We start from the raw sequence: 16,955 nt of genomic DNA on the forward strand, positions 1-16,955 counted from the left end.
CCTGCAACCTAGGTACGTGCTCTTGACTGGGAACCAAACCCAGGCTGGGAACTGAACCCGAGACCCTTCAATCCATGGGCCGAAACTATCACTGCTGAACCAAACCAGCCAGGGCTAGAAGCTTTCTTGTAGACAAAGGGAGTGTGTTCCTAGTGTAGTATTAGGGTGAATTCTGATATGTGGTTGACATATTTATGAAAGTTGTGTAAACTGACTATGGTGAGCATTTCCAGAGACTTTGGGAGCTACTATCCTCAGCAGGTCCCTTGTAATTAGTGTGAAAAGTGGTACTATCTTCATGTCCTGTCTTCTCCCACCACTCTCATTCACCCATCACTTCCCAGTGCATATGCAGACGTAATTTTATTGACTGGAGTTTTGTTTGTTTAACAAAACACTCGTAGACCCTTTTCTTCAAGTTATTTCCTTACTTATTATTTTCTGACATGTCTAATAACAACATTCCCACGGGAAGTGTGGTAACAAGTGAGGAATACAGATGTCAAGTGGAAAAGCATGGGCCAGCGAGGAGCAGCTTCATCGTTTTCTGGGCAGGTGAGATTAGTTACTTAGACGTCAGTGGACAAAGACTTGGGTCACTGCTAAAAATGCAAGTAACCCAAGCCCCTCACCAGAAATTCCTATATGCATTCTAAGTTAGCCCTGTGCACAGTTAGGAACGCTTTCAGCTGCATGTAACCAAATACCCAACAATAATCTAATTATCTCACCTACGTCACCTAAGAATGGTTCCAGGGTTGGTGCTGCTCAATGATGTCACCAGGGTCCCAGGCTCTTTCTTTCTGTTCTACCTTCTAGGCATGTTGGCTTTTCCGACCTGGGCCGGTTCACCCCTCCTTAGGCAACCTGGTGGTCCCCCGCTCCCGGGAGGTCACCATATTGATGCTGAACTTAGTGCGGACACCCGATCGGCATAGCGCACTACAGCCCAGAACTCCTGGGCTCAAGCGATCCTCCAGCCTCAGCCTCCCGAGTAGCTGGGACTACAGGCGCGCGCCACCGCGCCCGGCGGCATGTTGACTTTTCATCTTAGACGTCTCATCTCATGCCCACAGATCACTGCCACTCCCAGCAGCACGTCCTCTAGCGACCATGCTCAAAGGAGTGGCCCCAGCCAGCATACTCTTCCCTAGAAACTCCACATCTCTGGCAGGGTCTCCTTCCACGTGTTTGGCCAGAGCCGTTTTGGCCTCACTGCAAGGAGCCGTGAAGGCCTCTGGGCCAGTACAGTGGATAACACCCTGGAGTGTGAATGGAGGCAACTGTGATTATCCCCTAGGCACACTGCCACCTGGACATGCTGGGGTTCTGTTGTACACGGTGAAGCAGGGGATGGCTGTCGGGGACAAGCACTGATGTCTTCCCGGCCCTGAGGGGATTCTGAGGTAGGACCACACTTTAAACAAGTGGCTGTCAAACATCATCTGGCTGAGATCAGAATTATCCAAGAAGCTTTATAAAGTGCCAGAAGCCTGGACCTCACTCATTCAGTGGATCGGGGGTGAGGCCTGAGCAATAAGGTTTTTTTTTAAGCTCATGAGGTGATTCTGGTGTGCAGTTAGAACTGAGAACCTACTGGACCAATCAATTTAAACATCAGTTAGCAGCCCCATGGTAACATTTGGAGTATCATAGTATTTGCTACCTAGGCAGGCAGTGGGCTTGGTATGCGCAAGGCAGCACACGACAGGTGAGCAAACGTTTGGGTCTCAGCCCACTTTCTCCTTTGGCCAGATTGGTTTTAGAGGCAACTTCTAAAAATTGCACAAGGCAATTTAAAAAAAAATAATAATTTATTTTTAACTGTATTGAGGAATAATTGGCAAATATAATTGTATGTATTTAAAGTGTATAATGTGATGACTTGATAAACATAGATTGTAGAATGATTGTCAAGATCAAGATGATTAGCACACCTTTCACCTCACATATTTAAGTTATCCTTTTCTGTGTGGTGAGAATGCTTAATATCTACTTTCAGTAGCTTGTAAGTACACAATACAGATTATTAACTATAGTCACCATGCTCTACTTTAGATCCTCAGAACTCATTCATCTTATATCTGAAAATGCATACCCCTTGACCTACATGAGCCCATCTCCCCCTCCTCCCAGCCCCTTGCTACCACCATTCCATTTTCTCTGTAACATTGGCTTTACAACTCAGTAGCAAATAAAGCAAATAATCCAATGAAAATTGGCAAAGGACTTGAATAGACATGTTTCTATTTATTATTATTATTATTTTTTTATCCTCACCGAGGACTTTTTTTTTTTTGATATTTTGTTCAGATAGAGTGGGAGGGAAAGAGAGAGAGAGAGAAACATCGACGTGAAAGGGACACATCGAGTAGTTGCCACCCGCACAACCCAACCAGGGCCGGGGACAAACTGCAACTGAGGTACATGCCCTTAGCGGGAACCGAACCCGGGTCTCTCAGGACCGCAGGCCAACGCTCTAACCACTGAGCCAAACCAGCCAGGGCATGAATAGATATGTTTCTAAAGAAGACATACAAATGAGCAATAGGTACATGAAAAGGTGCTCAACATCATCAATCATCAGGGGAATGCAAATCAAAACCACGAGATACCACCTCACACCTGTTAGGATGGCTGTTCTCAAAAAGAGAGAATGGCCCTGGCCGGTTTGGTTCAGTGGTTAGAGCGTTGGCCTGCGGACCAGAGAGTGCTGGGTTCGGTTCCTGCTAGAGGCACATACTAAAAAAAAAACAAAAACAAAAAGAGATAAGGACTGTGGGTGAGGATGTGGAGAAAAGAAAACCCTTGGTGGGCATGTAAGACGGTGCAGCCACTATGGCAAACAGGAAAGCAATGCCTCAAAACATTAAAAACGGAACTACCGCGTGATCCAGCAATCCCACGCCTGAGCATCCATCCGAAGGAACTGAAATCACTACCTGGAAGAGATATCGGCACACCTCTGTCCACTGCAGTGTTCCTCACAGTAGCCAAGGCATAGAAACCACCGAAGTGTCCACTGACCAATAAATGGCTCAAGAAAATGTGACACACACGCGCACCAAATTGGTTCAGAAAATTACTCTTTTGGAGCAGAGCACACCTATCTCTCTGTCCAGTGTATTTTTTAGGAGTTTTCCGACAAGTATGGTTTTAGCCTGACTTTCGATCTTCCAACTGGGAAAACTTTAAAGTATTGAAAATCGAAGTGCAGAGAGCAGAGTGGCAAAGTCTGGATAATTTGAAAAGTCAAAACAAAATAGTTGAGGCCTACAGACAGACGTCGGGGTGAGCTTGCACGGCCGCACTTTGACAGTGACTCTCAGTGGGAGCTGTGGGGGTGGTCCAGTCCCCCTTCAAGTTCGAAGCACCCATTCCCCAGCTGCTGGGAGTGTTGGCTGCTGACAGCCTTCACTGAGTTTCTCTCAGGGAGGTGCCCTCGGCTGAAGAGAGCTGCCTTGTCCAGGATCGTGCCCACTCGCTGGGAGGCCTCATCCAGTGATGGGTAAATACTGCTGACTAAAGGCCAGGCAGCCTTGTCCTAGGTAGGACTAGGACGATACTGAAAGGTCATCCCAGTGCCAGAGTTTCCCTGAGAGATTGGCTTAGGCCTTTGTTAAAACAGCCTTCCAGGTTCACCACCTCCTTCTGCACAAACCTGTTTCTCCCACTTTCCTACAGGTGTGAATCCCAACAGCACCTTCCGAACACCTTCCTGCAGGTTCATCTCCAGCTGGCAACACATCTAACAAGTCCCATCAGCCCCGAGGACAGGCTTACCAGAGGCCTCCCAAGCGGGTGTGCATGTGCACCTGAGCCGATGTGTGTTCTTGTGCGTAATCTGCGGAAACGAGAAGGGGCAAATGATCCAGCAGTTTAAAATATGATTGGGAAATACATTCGTTGGATTTAAAAATTCCATCACGAACTTCAGTTTCTCTTTCTAAAAGTCTCCATTTCCTCTGCCAAAGAGAGTTCCAAAAGCCAACAATGGAAAGGTGGAAAATTCAGAGAGGCATTAGGCGATCACGTTCATTTCCTTTGATGATGCACTAGACATACCGTGATGTGGGCACACTCGAGGCAAGGGGTAGGCTGTCAGCCTTAGTTGGCTGTCCAAGATACGACATTTACAAAATAATAAAGCCATTTCAAAGTTCAAGTTAACATTTAAGAATGCCCCAACATCTTTTGAAAAATGACTCAAGGAATTTACCTCCCACCCCCACCCCAGTTCATCTCTTGGTTCTTCTGTAGAGTGGGCAGCAGGAGCAAGTGAGAACCAGGCTGAGCAGGCAGCCCTGCCGGGAGTGCTGCCCCTCGGGGTGTGGCTGGCCCCTTCCCTGGAGCAGCGATAGGCCTGACTCACTGACTGCCAGCCGTGATCTTTGCAAGTGCCAATTTGACTGGAACTGACACACTGATGCTAAGCCAGTATCTGCAAACCTCCAGAGAGAAAAGCAGGTAGTGTCTAAGAATAGGGTAAGGTGAAATCGGTTTGGATATTAAAATATATGTGAGATTCATGTATGTATCTATTTCAAGCCCCGAAGTAGAAAATTCCGTAGACATTTTTGGGTCTTTTGACATCTTTACTTTTTGTGGAAATAGGTATGGTTTGAAAGAGCATTTCTTAACCCAAATTTAAACAAGGTGCTCGTAAATATGGTGGGAAATCAGGAAGGTTAGATGTGGGTGAGAGGTTGTGAGAGATTCAGGTTTCCCATGATGTTCATCTTGGGTAAAAGTTGGGCTTCAAAAGATTTTTTAAAAATGTAAATTACAGCCCTGGCCAGTTTGGCTCAGCGGTTAGAGCGTCGGCCTGCGGTCCAGAGAGACCCGGGTTCGGTTCCCGCTAAGGGCATGTACCTTGGTTGCAGTTTGTCCCCGGCCCTGGTTGGTCGTGCGGGTGGCAGCCACTCGATGTGTCCCTTTCATGTCAAAGTTTCTCTCTCTCTCTCTGTTCCTCTCTCTCCCTCCCACTCTACCTGAACAAAAAATGGAAAAATGTTCTCGGGTGAGGATAAAAAAAACAACAATAAAAAAAAAAAAAGTAAATTACACATTTTTAGAGGGAATCACCTTGAGATAAAAAATTACATTCTTTAGAGTGATAAATTGCTACATTTTAAGCAAACACTTGAAGCAAGAGAGCATATAGCATAATTCAATGCTTCTACCTACATTAGAATCATCTGAAGTGATTTAAAATATTCAGATTCCTGGCCCCACTCCGGACCTACTTAGTCTAGGATTCTGCACAATAACTAGCACCCTCAGTGATTCCTGGACACATGAAAATGTAAGAAAAAATGGCATAATAGGATGACTGGCTTCAGGGCCATAGGAGTCTTCAAAGACAAATGTAGCCCAAACCGTATCGACTGTGACCAAAGCACACAGGTATGTTTAAGTACAAGGTTTAAGTAATGAAGTCACGGTCTGGGATGCTTTTACCTGAACAAATATTTATGGATGAACGACTCTCTGTGGGAGACATAAAGATGAGATGTCATTCTTGTTCTTTGTCAATCTAAGATGTTATCGAATTTTCAACTAAATATGTAGTTCAAACCTTCCCCAATTCTGTTCTTATTCTTACATCTCTTCATGTAGCATTATCTCTTGGAAGCTATTTAATATAACGCTTATAAAATTCCAGCTGGTAATTTGAGTTTTTGTTCTCCATGTATTTGCCCACTCAAAGATCAAGACCAATGTGGTAGATGGGTGAATTGGTGAATAGAAATAATCCCAATCTACTCCGCTATCAAACTTTAAGACAGGCATGTGGCTTTAATAGACAAATATCAAAATTAACTTATTCACAATGTCTGTGCTTAGTCTCTGAATGCAGTTTGTCACACTACTATTGGCTTGTTGGTGTGAGCACATCCCAGTCCATTCACTGTTTCAGGGAGTTCTTGGATGTACATCAAGGTTCTAACTCCAGCAACAAAAGCCCAGACCTGGAGTCTAGTCTATATTTTCACACCTGAGTTTATAACTTGAGAACTTGCAGAATATGTTTAACTTTAGAAACTCCTTTGGGGACTGAGGCAGTACCCTTTCAGAAGTGCACAGGGTCCAACATTTCACCTTCACTATCTAGATGAAGACTAGGGAATTTTAATGAATTTGGGTCAAGCTAAGCATGTCATGTACAGCTTGCTTCCAAGACTCAACAATGCTGAGGGGATGCAAGACACTCCCCCAGTACTCATTCTCTACCTTTGAGTTTACTGAATCCCACTGAAGTGTGACTGCACAGGCCTTAAACACAAGTGGTGTCCTCCCTCCTAAGACCACATGGGTCTGCTCATCCTTGATTGTCTAAAATGTCCATCAGTAGACAAATGGATAAAGAAGCTGTGGTACATATACACAATGGAGTACTATGCAGCTGTAAGAAAGAAAGATCTCTTATCCTTTGAGATGACATGGAGGGATCTGGAGAGTATTATGCCAAGCGAAACAAGCCAAACAGAGAAAGACAAATATTACATGATCTCACTTATTTTTGGAATATAATGAACATAATAGTCTGATGAACAGGGTAGTCCCAGAGTCGTGGAAGTGGGGTACAGACTGACAATCCCCAGAAGAGGGGGCAGTGGGGGAGAGATAAACCACAGGACTTATATGCATGTGTGCATGAACAATGGACATAGACAACAAAGCTGGGGACAGGGTGGGGAGGGTGGAGGAGGGCGATATCAATGGAGGAAAAAGGAGAAACATCTGTAACAAAATTAATTAATTAATTAAATAAAAAAATAAAATAACATCAATGGGACTTGAGTAGGTTGAATACTAATGTAAGTATTGTACAATGTAAGTATTGTACACATCACAGGGATGAGAGTGGGCTCCTGCTTCATTTGGTTCTGAGGTCAGTCCTTTGTTCAGCTCTGTGTATTGTCTTCACTTCACTAGGTCAGGCGGCAGAAGGTAAGTGGGTTCTTGGGGTGACAATTGCATATGTATAGCACTGCCACTGGAAAACTTTGGGTAGCTCAGATTTTATGGTTTTCATAAGGTGAGACAGATTCATGTGTCATATTTTAAAGAATACTAAGAAGTGTGATATTCACTCAGAAATAACAAGGCAAGAAAATGTAACTGAATACTAAAAAAATAATAGACAACAGAAATAGACCCATGTGGTAAGGTCCAGATAATGGGAGTAGCAGACATAAATTTTATAATGTCTGTGCTAAATATATTTAAAGGCATTAAAAAAAATATATTGGGAACACTGAGAGGGAACTGGGGATTTTTAAAACATACAAAATGGAGATTCTAGAATCGAAATATTTGATAAATGAAACCAAGAACTCAATAGATGGCTTAATAGTGGAAGAACACTACCAACAAAACATTTCATTACAGAAGTTACTGGTCGACCTCCCTCAAACTCTAATCTCATAAAAAGCATAGCTTCTGAAAAGCAACATCATCTGCCCTGAAGAGTTCACCTGGCAGGGCTTTATCTCAGGTAAATAGGCATCTGTAGTGTTTGACTCTTGCTTTTTTCTTCTAAGTCCTTGCCTTAACTGCTCATTTTGGTTTGACACATTTGAAGACCCCCATTAGCTCTGACGCTGCAGTAGTTTTTCTCTAGACACTGAGTTCCTGGGGTGGGACTGTACCTTTTCCTCTCCGCAACCCCAGGACCAGCAGAGCATCTGGGGACGAAAATAGTCATTCTCATGAATATAAGAATTGGACTTTAAGAGTAGAAGGAGAGAGAAGGGTTAAGGAGAAAGATTTTGAAAAACCAAACCCTAGGCAAAGGCTTGAACTACACAGCACTTGAAATTTGCCTCTCATCTGCAGACAGTTTCATCTGCATGTGCTTCCTTTAGCTCCTCATTCCCATGGTCAGTCTGGCCAGCCTCGACCCCCCCCCCCACACACACACACACAATGATTGACAGAAGTGTGATCCTCTTCTTGTTATTAAAGATATCACATTTATTCTCTGTGAGAGTAATAAAAAATGAAAGATTGTGCCCAGCTGGTGTGGCTCAGTGGATTAACCATCGTCCCATGCACCAAGAGGTCACTGGTTCGATTCGCAGTCAGGGCACGTGCCCAGGTTGTGGGCTTGATCCCCAGCGGGCGGGTGTGCAGGAGGCAGCCGATTGATGTTTCTCTCTCACATTGATGTTTCTATCTCTCTGTCCCTTCCTCTCTCTCTAAAAAACCAATAAAAACTTTTTTTTTTAAAGGAAGATTGCAGCCAGGTCCTGACTGCTGGTGATGAAGCAGGGGTCTCCTGTTTCCACTTCCCTAATGGTAACGTTTCTCCCACCTCACGTGTTTAGCAGAGAGCTCAAAGGTACAGCCAAATTTTATCCAATGGGAAGGAAATTGTGGGGATCACAATATGATATTAAAGTAAAGTTAGTCTTTAGTTACCTTGACTCAAGACTAGACGACAGAAACAGAAAAAAGTGGTGAACCAAGTTATTCACCTTTTCCTGTGTGCAGTGCATGAGGTGGAAAATGGGGTCTTTCTAACTGTGCTGCCTCTACGTCTCCCTTCTTCATACAAACTGTTGAACTAAATAAAGAGTGAGGCCCTGAGAAATGAGTTTTGTCCCGATTTGTTAATGGGGCTACTAGAAGACAGTTCAGAAATGTTGGGGACAGTCAACACTTAATTAACCACATCATTCTTGGCTCTAGAAACAAGATTGTTACTTGTCAGACTGTTTCTATCATTTATTCTCTTATGAAAGAGGGTGTGGATTGACTGCTTTAGAATCAAGAGTATTAGAAGTCTGATTTCTGTGTTACCATACCCCAGCCTCTGGGTGTGATTTTGACTTATATAAAAGCTAACAAAATAAATAAAATATTTGCTGACCTTGTGTATACAGAATAGCCTGGGTTGACTCTCAGGAGGAATTACCTGTGGGAGAGGCAAAAGAGGAAACAACCATGACTACTCCTAATTTTAACGTGACATGCCATAGGGTGAGGTTAATTTTTAATTCTTAAGCGTGAGAAGTACAATGATTATTTTAGAGCGGAAACCACTACCACCCTGTCGCATGAGGTGGAGTCTGGAGAATAATGGTACCATTCAAAGGAGACCAATCTACATTCTTTAATGTAATTTAAGAGACTAATTAATCTCACTGACACTAATAACTATGCTTTTGGGTCAAGTCACTGCTTCATATTTTCAGAAGCCCCTATTTCCCTTGCTCCACTTATTTCAGTTTCAGTAACAACAGAAAGTTTGAGTAATTGTAATTACGTCTAATTATATGTAATTAGTAAAGAGGAAAAAAGAAAATTCTTTAAGACATCCTGACAAGTGAGTTTCAAATAATTCTGTGCAGTGATCTAAAGTTATCAAAGAGCAAATTTACAAAATATTCTCTAAGTTTAGGATTGGTAAAGACTACTGAATTAGTGAAGAGGCCAGATAAATTTCTACTGTTTAATAGGTAGCAAAAATTTTATCTGAAGGCACTCATTTACATTATTATGAGGTAATCAATGACCCCAAATGAGGTCATTTGTGGTCTTAAATTAAAATGTAGGAGCACGCAGCTGTTTTTCATCTCTTTCCACCCTCTAAATCAACAAGTACATCATAGGAACACTGGATATTGCCTGTTTTGAAACTTCAGACTCAGGTTAAATTTCACCACTCAGTTCTGCTTCGCTTGTTTTCAATGAGTCACTCGACCTCTGAACGCCAGTTTTCCATTTGGTAAATTTGTTTTGAGGATTTAGTAGCCTAAGAGGCTCTAAGGACAATAAAACATTTACTGGAGGTCTAACCTGGTAAAGATTATGAGACTTTAAGATGAAAAAAAAAATTATATATATATATATATATATATATACACTATCATGATTACTTAATGATCTCAGAAATAGCTGGTCACATGTCTAATTTAGGGTCACTAAAAAATGGAGGTGATTCACTTTAGTCCCCAATATTTTTTCCGCTTCTTCAAAATTTTGTATTTTGAAGAGGATGAAGACTGGTTTGAAAGTAGCTAATTTTTAAAAAGAACACAATATAAATGAAATGATGAAGTAACCTGCTGCGTGTCAGGGCTGATGAGGGTTACAGTGAAGTGGCCATGGCTTGAAACTGGAGCCTAGGATAGGTCTGAAGCCTAACGCAATGAGGTGAAACAGGCCCCCGACTGCGTCTGGCGCAGCCTCATCTGGATCTGGCTGTTACTGCTCCACGTGTGATTTGAGGACAAACAATTCAGACATCATGAAATACACCCGCCTTCACCACACTACTGCTTGTGTCTGTTGTAACCCAGGAGATCGACCAAACTCAGACGCCGAGATGAGGTTTAATAAAAGGAGTTTATTGAGCTAAGTCCGCAGGCACCTGCAGTATGTCCCACACAGGAGTAACTGCGGCCCCGGAGAGCTAAAATGGCTCCTTTTTATAGGATTTTGTAAGGGGGTTGCTACGTGTAAGCAAGCATGTTACAGAAGCGGAATTTAGCAGTTAGTTAATTACCTGTTACTCAGTTTCCCAGACATCTCAAAGGTCAAGATGTTTTCAATAGATTACCCCTGGTGCCGCCCAGGATTACTCAAGGGTTAGTTATTACCCCAGGGTTAGCGATTACTTAGGGATTAGTTAGTGAAGAATGTTCTTCAGTTAAAGAGTAAACTGACAACCCCTTTGGTTGTGTGAAGGCCTCTGGGAGTTTAGATCAATGGCACTGAGTTATAACATTCCCCACTTCTTCTGGTGAATTAATCAAATCCTTGATTTATATTAGTCATGGATTAGGGGTAAACGTTGGTAATGTTGCTGTTCGGCTAGTACCATAAGCTTAATTGATTGGACCCGCTCCTTGACAAATGCAGTGATTCTGTTAAGGATGATAGGTCCGCAGGCTAAGGCTATGAATAAGAGGAGGAGCGGACCCACTAGAGCTGTGAGGAGGGTGGTCAGTCAGGGAGACCAATTGAACATACTCTCATACCATGAGGTGGAGGTATGTTGTTCTCTCTATCTCGTAATCGCTTTTGCAACGCTTGCATATATTGTCTGATGATACCTGAGTGGTTAGCATAGAAACAACAGGTCTCTCCTAGGGCAGCACAGAGGCCTCCCTGTTTGAGGAAGAGCAGATCTAGCCCGCTGCGATTTTGGAAAGCCACTTCGGCTAGGGAGTCAACCTGTTTTTCAAGGTATTTGACTTGGGTTTGGAGTAATTCAACATCGCAGGAAAACGTGGCTGACAGCTCATGAAGGGCAAGGTCATTCTTAATGAGGGCTGTTGCCCCTAGGGCAGTGGAGCCGGCAATACCCAGGGTAGCCAGTACAGGGATCAGAATAAGTACATGTTTCTGGAGTCTAGTATGATAGTCTGAGGCTAGAAAATTGGCTGCACCTGTGGGCCCTGCATATAGCTATACCTGGGGAACTATATAGATAACAACACAAAGATCTGAATGATTCCCAGGGCTAATGCAATGGTGGATACCTGAGAAGCATGCAAACCAAGTTCCGCTAGGTGCAATCAGAGTCCATGGGGTTGAGCCTTCGTCTCGCAGAGAGGTGTTGGTCAGGCAGTTGTCCTTGTATGGCAAAGCTTGGAGGTCGAGGTTTCCAAGGATGAAGCAGGTCCCTTGTCCTTGAAGATCTCCTAGGGTGAGCTTGCTGGCTAGGGCACAGTTCGCAAGGATTTCTTCCCCAGGTGAGTCTGAGTCATTAAAAGTTTGGTTCATGGGGGCTAGAGTACCTGTGGCATTTGCCCCAATACCAACATAGTAGGGTGGTGTTGGATCTACACAGAGCCAGCAGTCTTCGGTGGTGTTAGGTTGAGAACTATTTAAGAGGGAGAAAACAGAATCTAACATGGTTAGAAGCGAGCTGCTAAAGAAATTGAGGGGGTGTGGCGTTGGCACCTGAGGAGGCCCAAAAGCTGGAGCTGGTGCCCTATTCCGGCTCTCTAGAGACTCTGTGGGTGTTAATAAAGTACCAATGTCATATCCAGCGAGATATAGTCTCAATCCCCATGTTTTCCAGGGAGCCAGGCTGAGTTTCTTGAGATATGGGGTGCATCGGGCGCGCAACAGAGCAAATGGCAAGAGGTTTACCCAATTATCACCGGTTTGAATCTTAAGTTTGGTAAGAGTCTCCTTAAGAGTTCTATTCATTCTCTCTACCTGACCTGAGCTTTGGGGTCTATAGGCACAATGTAATTTCCAGCCTATTCTGAGAGCTTCTGCTATTAATTTGGAAATTTTGGCTATGAAAGCCGGCCCACTGTCTGACCCCAGTACTAAGGGCAGGCCAAATCTAGGAATGATCCCAGTTAGGAGATGTCTGGCAACTACGTTAGCAGTCTCATGCCTTGTGGCAAAATCCTCAGTCCATCCTGAGTAGGTGTCAACAAAAACTAGTAAGTACTTAAATCCAAATTTGCTGGTTGAGATCTCAGTAAAATCAAGTTCCCAATGCTCACCTGGTTTATGCCCTCTGATTTGGACCCCAAGTCCATGGGGTCTGGGAGGCCCTGGATTTACCTGTGCACAGGCAGAACATCGGGTAACCTCCGAAGTGGCTATAGTCTTGAGATCTGGAATATAGACTGACTAGAGAGATTAATTTTGATGTGCCTAGGTGAGTACTATAGTGGAGATCTCTAATGAGAGCAATTCCCAAGGCTTTGGGGAGAAGTAGTCTTCCGTCGGGGAGCCGATGCCAGTTCCCCTTTTCTGTTGAACAATTTAACTTCTTTCCCAGGTTGAGCTCCTCTTCATTGTAGGATGGTGAGGAGGGCAATTCCCGAAGGGGAAGAGCAGGGAGTATTTCTATAGGTTTTACCTCAGTTAGGGCAATTTGTTTAGCAGTCCTGTCTGCTAGGTCATTTCCTTCTTTTGTCTGACTAGGCTTGGTTTCGTGCCCTCTGCAGTGAACAATGGCTACAGCCTTAGGTTGCCAGATGGCTGCTAAGAAATTGAGTATTTCCTCTCTATTTTTAATTTCTTTCCCAGCCGATGTGAGGAGCCCCCTTTCTCGGTATAGGGCTCCATGCACATGAGCAGTTGCAAAGGCATAGCGGCTGTCAGTGTAGATGTTGACCCTCTTGCCTTTTGCCCAGTTGAGTGCCTGTGTCAGGCAATCAGTTCTGCTTTCTGTGCAGAAGTTCCATGGGGCAAGGCCTGAGCCCAGATTACCTGTAAGTTGGTGACTACTGCTGCCCCGGCATACCGAGTTCCCTCCTTGATGAAACTGCTGCCATCAGTATAGAGGTCATGGTCAGAGTTGGCTATTTGCTCGTCTTTGAGGTCCGGTCTGGTTCCCTCTATGGAGTCTAGTAATGAGTGGCAATCGTGGAGCAGTTCTCCTTGATTCCCGTCGGGGAGTAAGGTGGCCGGGTTGAGGGCAGTAGACTTGAAGAAGGTAACCTGTGGTGGGTTCAATAATAGTACCTGATATTGGGTGAGGCGAGCATTGGAAATCCATCTGTCAGGAGGAGACCTGAGTAAGGCTTCAGTGGTGTGGCCTCCGATGATTTGGAGGTCCTGACCTAAGATCAGCTTCTGCGCCTCCTTGACAAGGAAAGCAGTTGGAGTTATTGCTCTCATGCAGGACGGCCAGCCTGCAGCAACACGGTCAAGCTGTGGGTGGCTTTCTCGGAAGTTGAGGAGGTCCCGGCTCAGGGCTTCGTCAAAAATGGTGGGAGAGTTCTTGAAGCCCTGAGGGAGTCTGGTCCAGGTAAGCGGCCTGAGAAACCCCCTTCAGGGTCTGTCCATTCAAAGGCAAAGATGGGTTGGCTCTTCGCAGCAAGTGGCAGGGTGAAGAAGGCGTCTTTGAGGTCCAGGACTGAGTAGTAAACCTTGTCTGGAGGTAAAAGACTCAGGAGGGTATATGGGTTAGGCACAGTAGGGTGGATAGACTCAACCCTTTTGTTTACCTCCCACAAATCCTGAACTGGCCTATAATCTTCCATTCCTGGTTTCTTCACGGGCAACAATGGGGTGTTCCAGGGGGACTGACACGGAATTAAAATGCCTGCATCTCTCAGCCTCTTAATACGTTTGGCAATCCCTTCCTTGGCCTTTTGGGGCATTGGGTATTGTCTGACTTGAATGGAAGTAGCAGTGCTGGCTAATTGCACAATGATAGGGGGCTGGTGAGAGGCTAGCCCCGGTGGGTTTGTTTCAGCTCAAACTTCAGGGATCTGTATGGCTAATTTAGTCAAGACATCCTGTGAGTTACTTTCCCCAGTGGGAGGTGACATTTCCTCTTGAAGGAGATATTCCTCAGAGAGGGGTACTGTAACCATGATAGTGGAAGGTTGTTGGTTCCCTAAGCTTAGAGTTGTGCTATTGTCTTGAAAAGTTATAGTTGCTTTCAGCTTTCGCAGCAGGTCTCTGCCAAGCAATGGGTAGGGGCAGTCGGGCATTACAAGGAAGGAGTGAGTGATAGTGCCCTTCCCGAGATCAGTGATTCTGGCTTTAGTCCATGGGTATGCTTTTGGCTTGCCTGTTGCCCCTATAATCGATGTCTTTTGGGAGGAGAGCTTTCCAGAGGCCTGCTGCAGGACCGAATAGGTGGCCCCCGTGTCGACAAGGAAGTCAGTTTGTTTTCCCTCGACCATCAGGGTTAACATGGGTTCCTGGGGGCCTAAATTGATGGAACCCTGACCCCCCTAATCTTCCTCAGTCTCTAGGAGTAAGCGTGCAGGGGTTTCTTGTGCTTTTCTTGCCATTAGCTTGGGGCAATCTTTCTTCCAGCGTCCCATAGCCTTGCAAAAGGTGCATTGATTTTTCTTAAATTGGGGTCTATCTTTAGATGGTTCCTCATTCCCCTTATAGGTGGCTAGTGGTCTCTTGTTAGGGGTTGCCAGCAAGATTCGAGACAGTTGCCTAGTTTGCTCCTTATGGGATCCTCCTGGTTCTGAAAAACTTTCTGAGCTATTTCAAGTAACTCACTTCTATTCTTTCCCTCAAAGCCTTCTAATTTCTGCAATTTCTTTCTGATGTCTGGGGTTGACTGTGAGACGAAGGCCATGTTGACCATCCGTCTATTCCCATCTGCATCTGGGTCTAAGGGGGTATAAGTTCTGTAGGCCTCTAATAATCTTTCGGCCGTGGGAGATTCGTCCTTCCCTTGCATAGTGGCTGCTACTTTTGCTAAATTGGTGTGTTTCTTAGCAGCGCCCCTTAGACCCCTGAGAAGGTTTCGGTGATAAGTGCGTAACCTCTGCATCCCCTCCCCAGTGTTTGGATCCCATTCTGGGGGTCGTTGAGGCAGTTCATCATCTAAGCCCTCGGGACCAGCATCATCCCCGACCACAGCCTTAATTGCCTCAGCGCCTATCCTCTCCCTCTCCTCTGAGGTGAACAAAGTTTGTAAAATCTGTTGACAATCGTCCCAAGTGGGTTGGTGGGTCTGGAATACAGACTCCAATAAACTTATCAGAGCTTGTGGTTGCTCCGAGAAAGGGGGGTTTGTTGTTTCCAATTATATAAATCGCTAGTTGAAAAAGGGACATAGATCATTCATGTCGGGCCCATAGAGCCGGGCGCAGCGGACACCTCTCGTAATGGGAGCATCGGGACTGAGGTGTCCGGTTCCCGGGCTGGTTGATAAGGGGTGCCGTCCCGTGTATGTGAGGGACTCAGAAGTCTGGCGTTGTCAGCGGGGCCTGGGGTCTTGCCTGAGGCTCGTCTGAGGGTGCCCTCGCCTTCCGGCCCGAGGCGTTTCCTGCATAGGGCGGGGGTGTCATTACTTCCAGGAGCGATTCCTCAGGATCCCCTGGGAGGACCGGATATAACCGGGGTTTGGGTGCTTTCCCAGGGGATTCTGGTTGGCTCTCCTTGGTTGCCCCCGCGGTCGCTCCTTTGGGGCTGCAACCATGATGGTATGGTTTCCTACCTTAGCTTTCATTCCCTTTTGGGGCTCCTCCCTTCCGCATTTTGTTATATAGGGAGGCTTGTCTAATACTATGTCAATCCAGACATCTATATACACCCGTTGATCTGGGAGAGGGACCCTATAAACAACCGAACGCATGGCGAAGAGGAGGTTGGGGTCAAAACTCCCCTCCGAGGGCCATTCCACCCCAAAGGTTGGCCACTCTAGTTCACATAGTATCCTCAGGAAGCCGGGGTCTGCTGGCTTCCCATAATTACAGGACCTTTTGAGAAAATCGGAAAAGTTAGAGAGCAGACATTCAAGGGGGGTCGGTTTCCTGGATGGTCCTTGGCCCATGGCGTCTCTCCTGAGAGTGAAACAGTTAGAACAGAAAGAGAGGCTGAACATACAAGAACACAAAATCAGAAGACAAACAAGAACAATCACTGAAGACTAGTCTCACACCCTCATGGAACACACACACCTTCAAAGTGAAGCACCTAGGCTTCCAAAATCAGAAGTCAGCATCCTGACTCTGATTAGAGGCAGACAGTGCGCGGCGTCCCGCCTGTACAGCCTCGCCAAATGCTCCGGAGCCAAAGACACAAAGATCCACTTACCAAGACCACGTGGCGCGGAGACCCTAAGCCGAATCTGGACGCAGTCAGATCAAATTTGTAGAGGCGACGATGGAGGCGCCTCGCCTTGTGCCTGAGGAGGTCGACCCCTCTCAGTGGGGGACCTCGAGGTGATCTCGCTGGGGCCTCCAAATGTTGTAACCCAGGAGATCGACCAAACTCAGACGCCGAGATGGGGTTTAATAAAAGGAGTTTATTGAGCTAAGTCCGCAGGCACCTGCAGTATGTCCCACACAGGAGTAACTGCGGCCCCGGAAAGCTAAAATGGCTCCTTTTTATAGGATTTTGTAAGGGGGTTGCTACGTGTAAGCAAGCATGTTACAGAAGCGGAATTTAGCAGTTAGTTAATTACCTGTTACTCAGTTTCCCAGACATCTCAAAGGTCAAGATGTTTTCAATAGATTACCCCTGGTGCCGCCCAGGATTACTCAAGGGTT

This window comes from Molossus molossus, unplaced genomic scaffold, assembly GCF_014108415.1.
Source record: "Molossus molossus isolate mMolMol1 unplaced genomic scaffold, mMolMol1.p scaffold_m16_p_7, whole genome shotgun sequence".
Classification (NCBI taxonomy): Eukaryota; Metazoa; Chordata; class Mammalia; order Chiroptera; family Molossidae; genus Molossus; species Molossus molossus.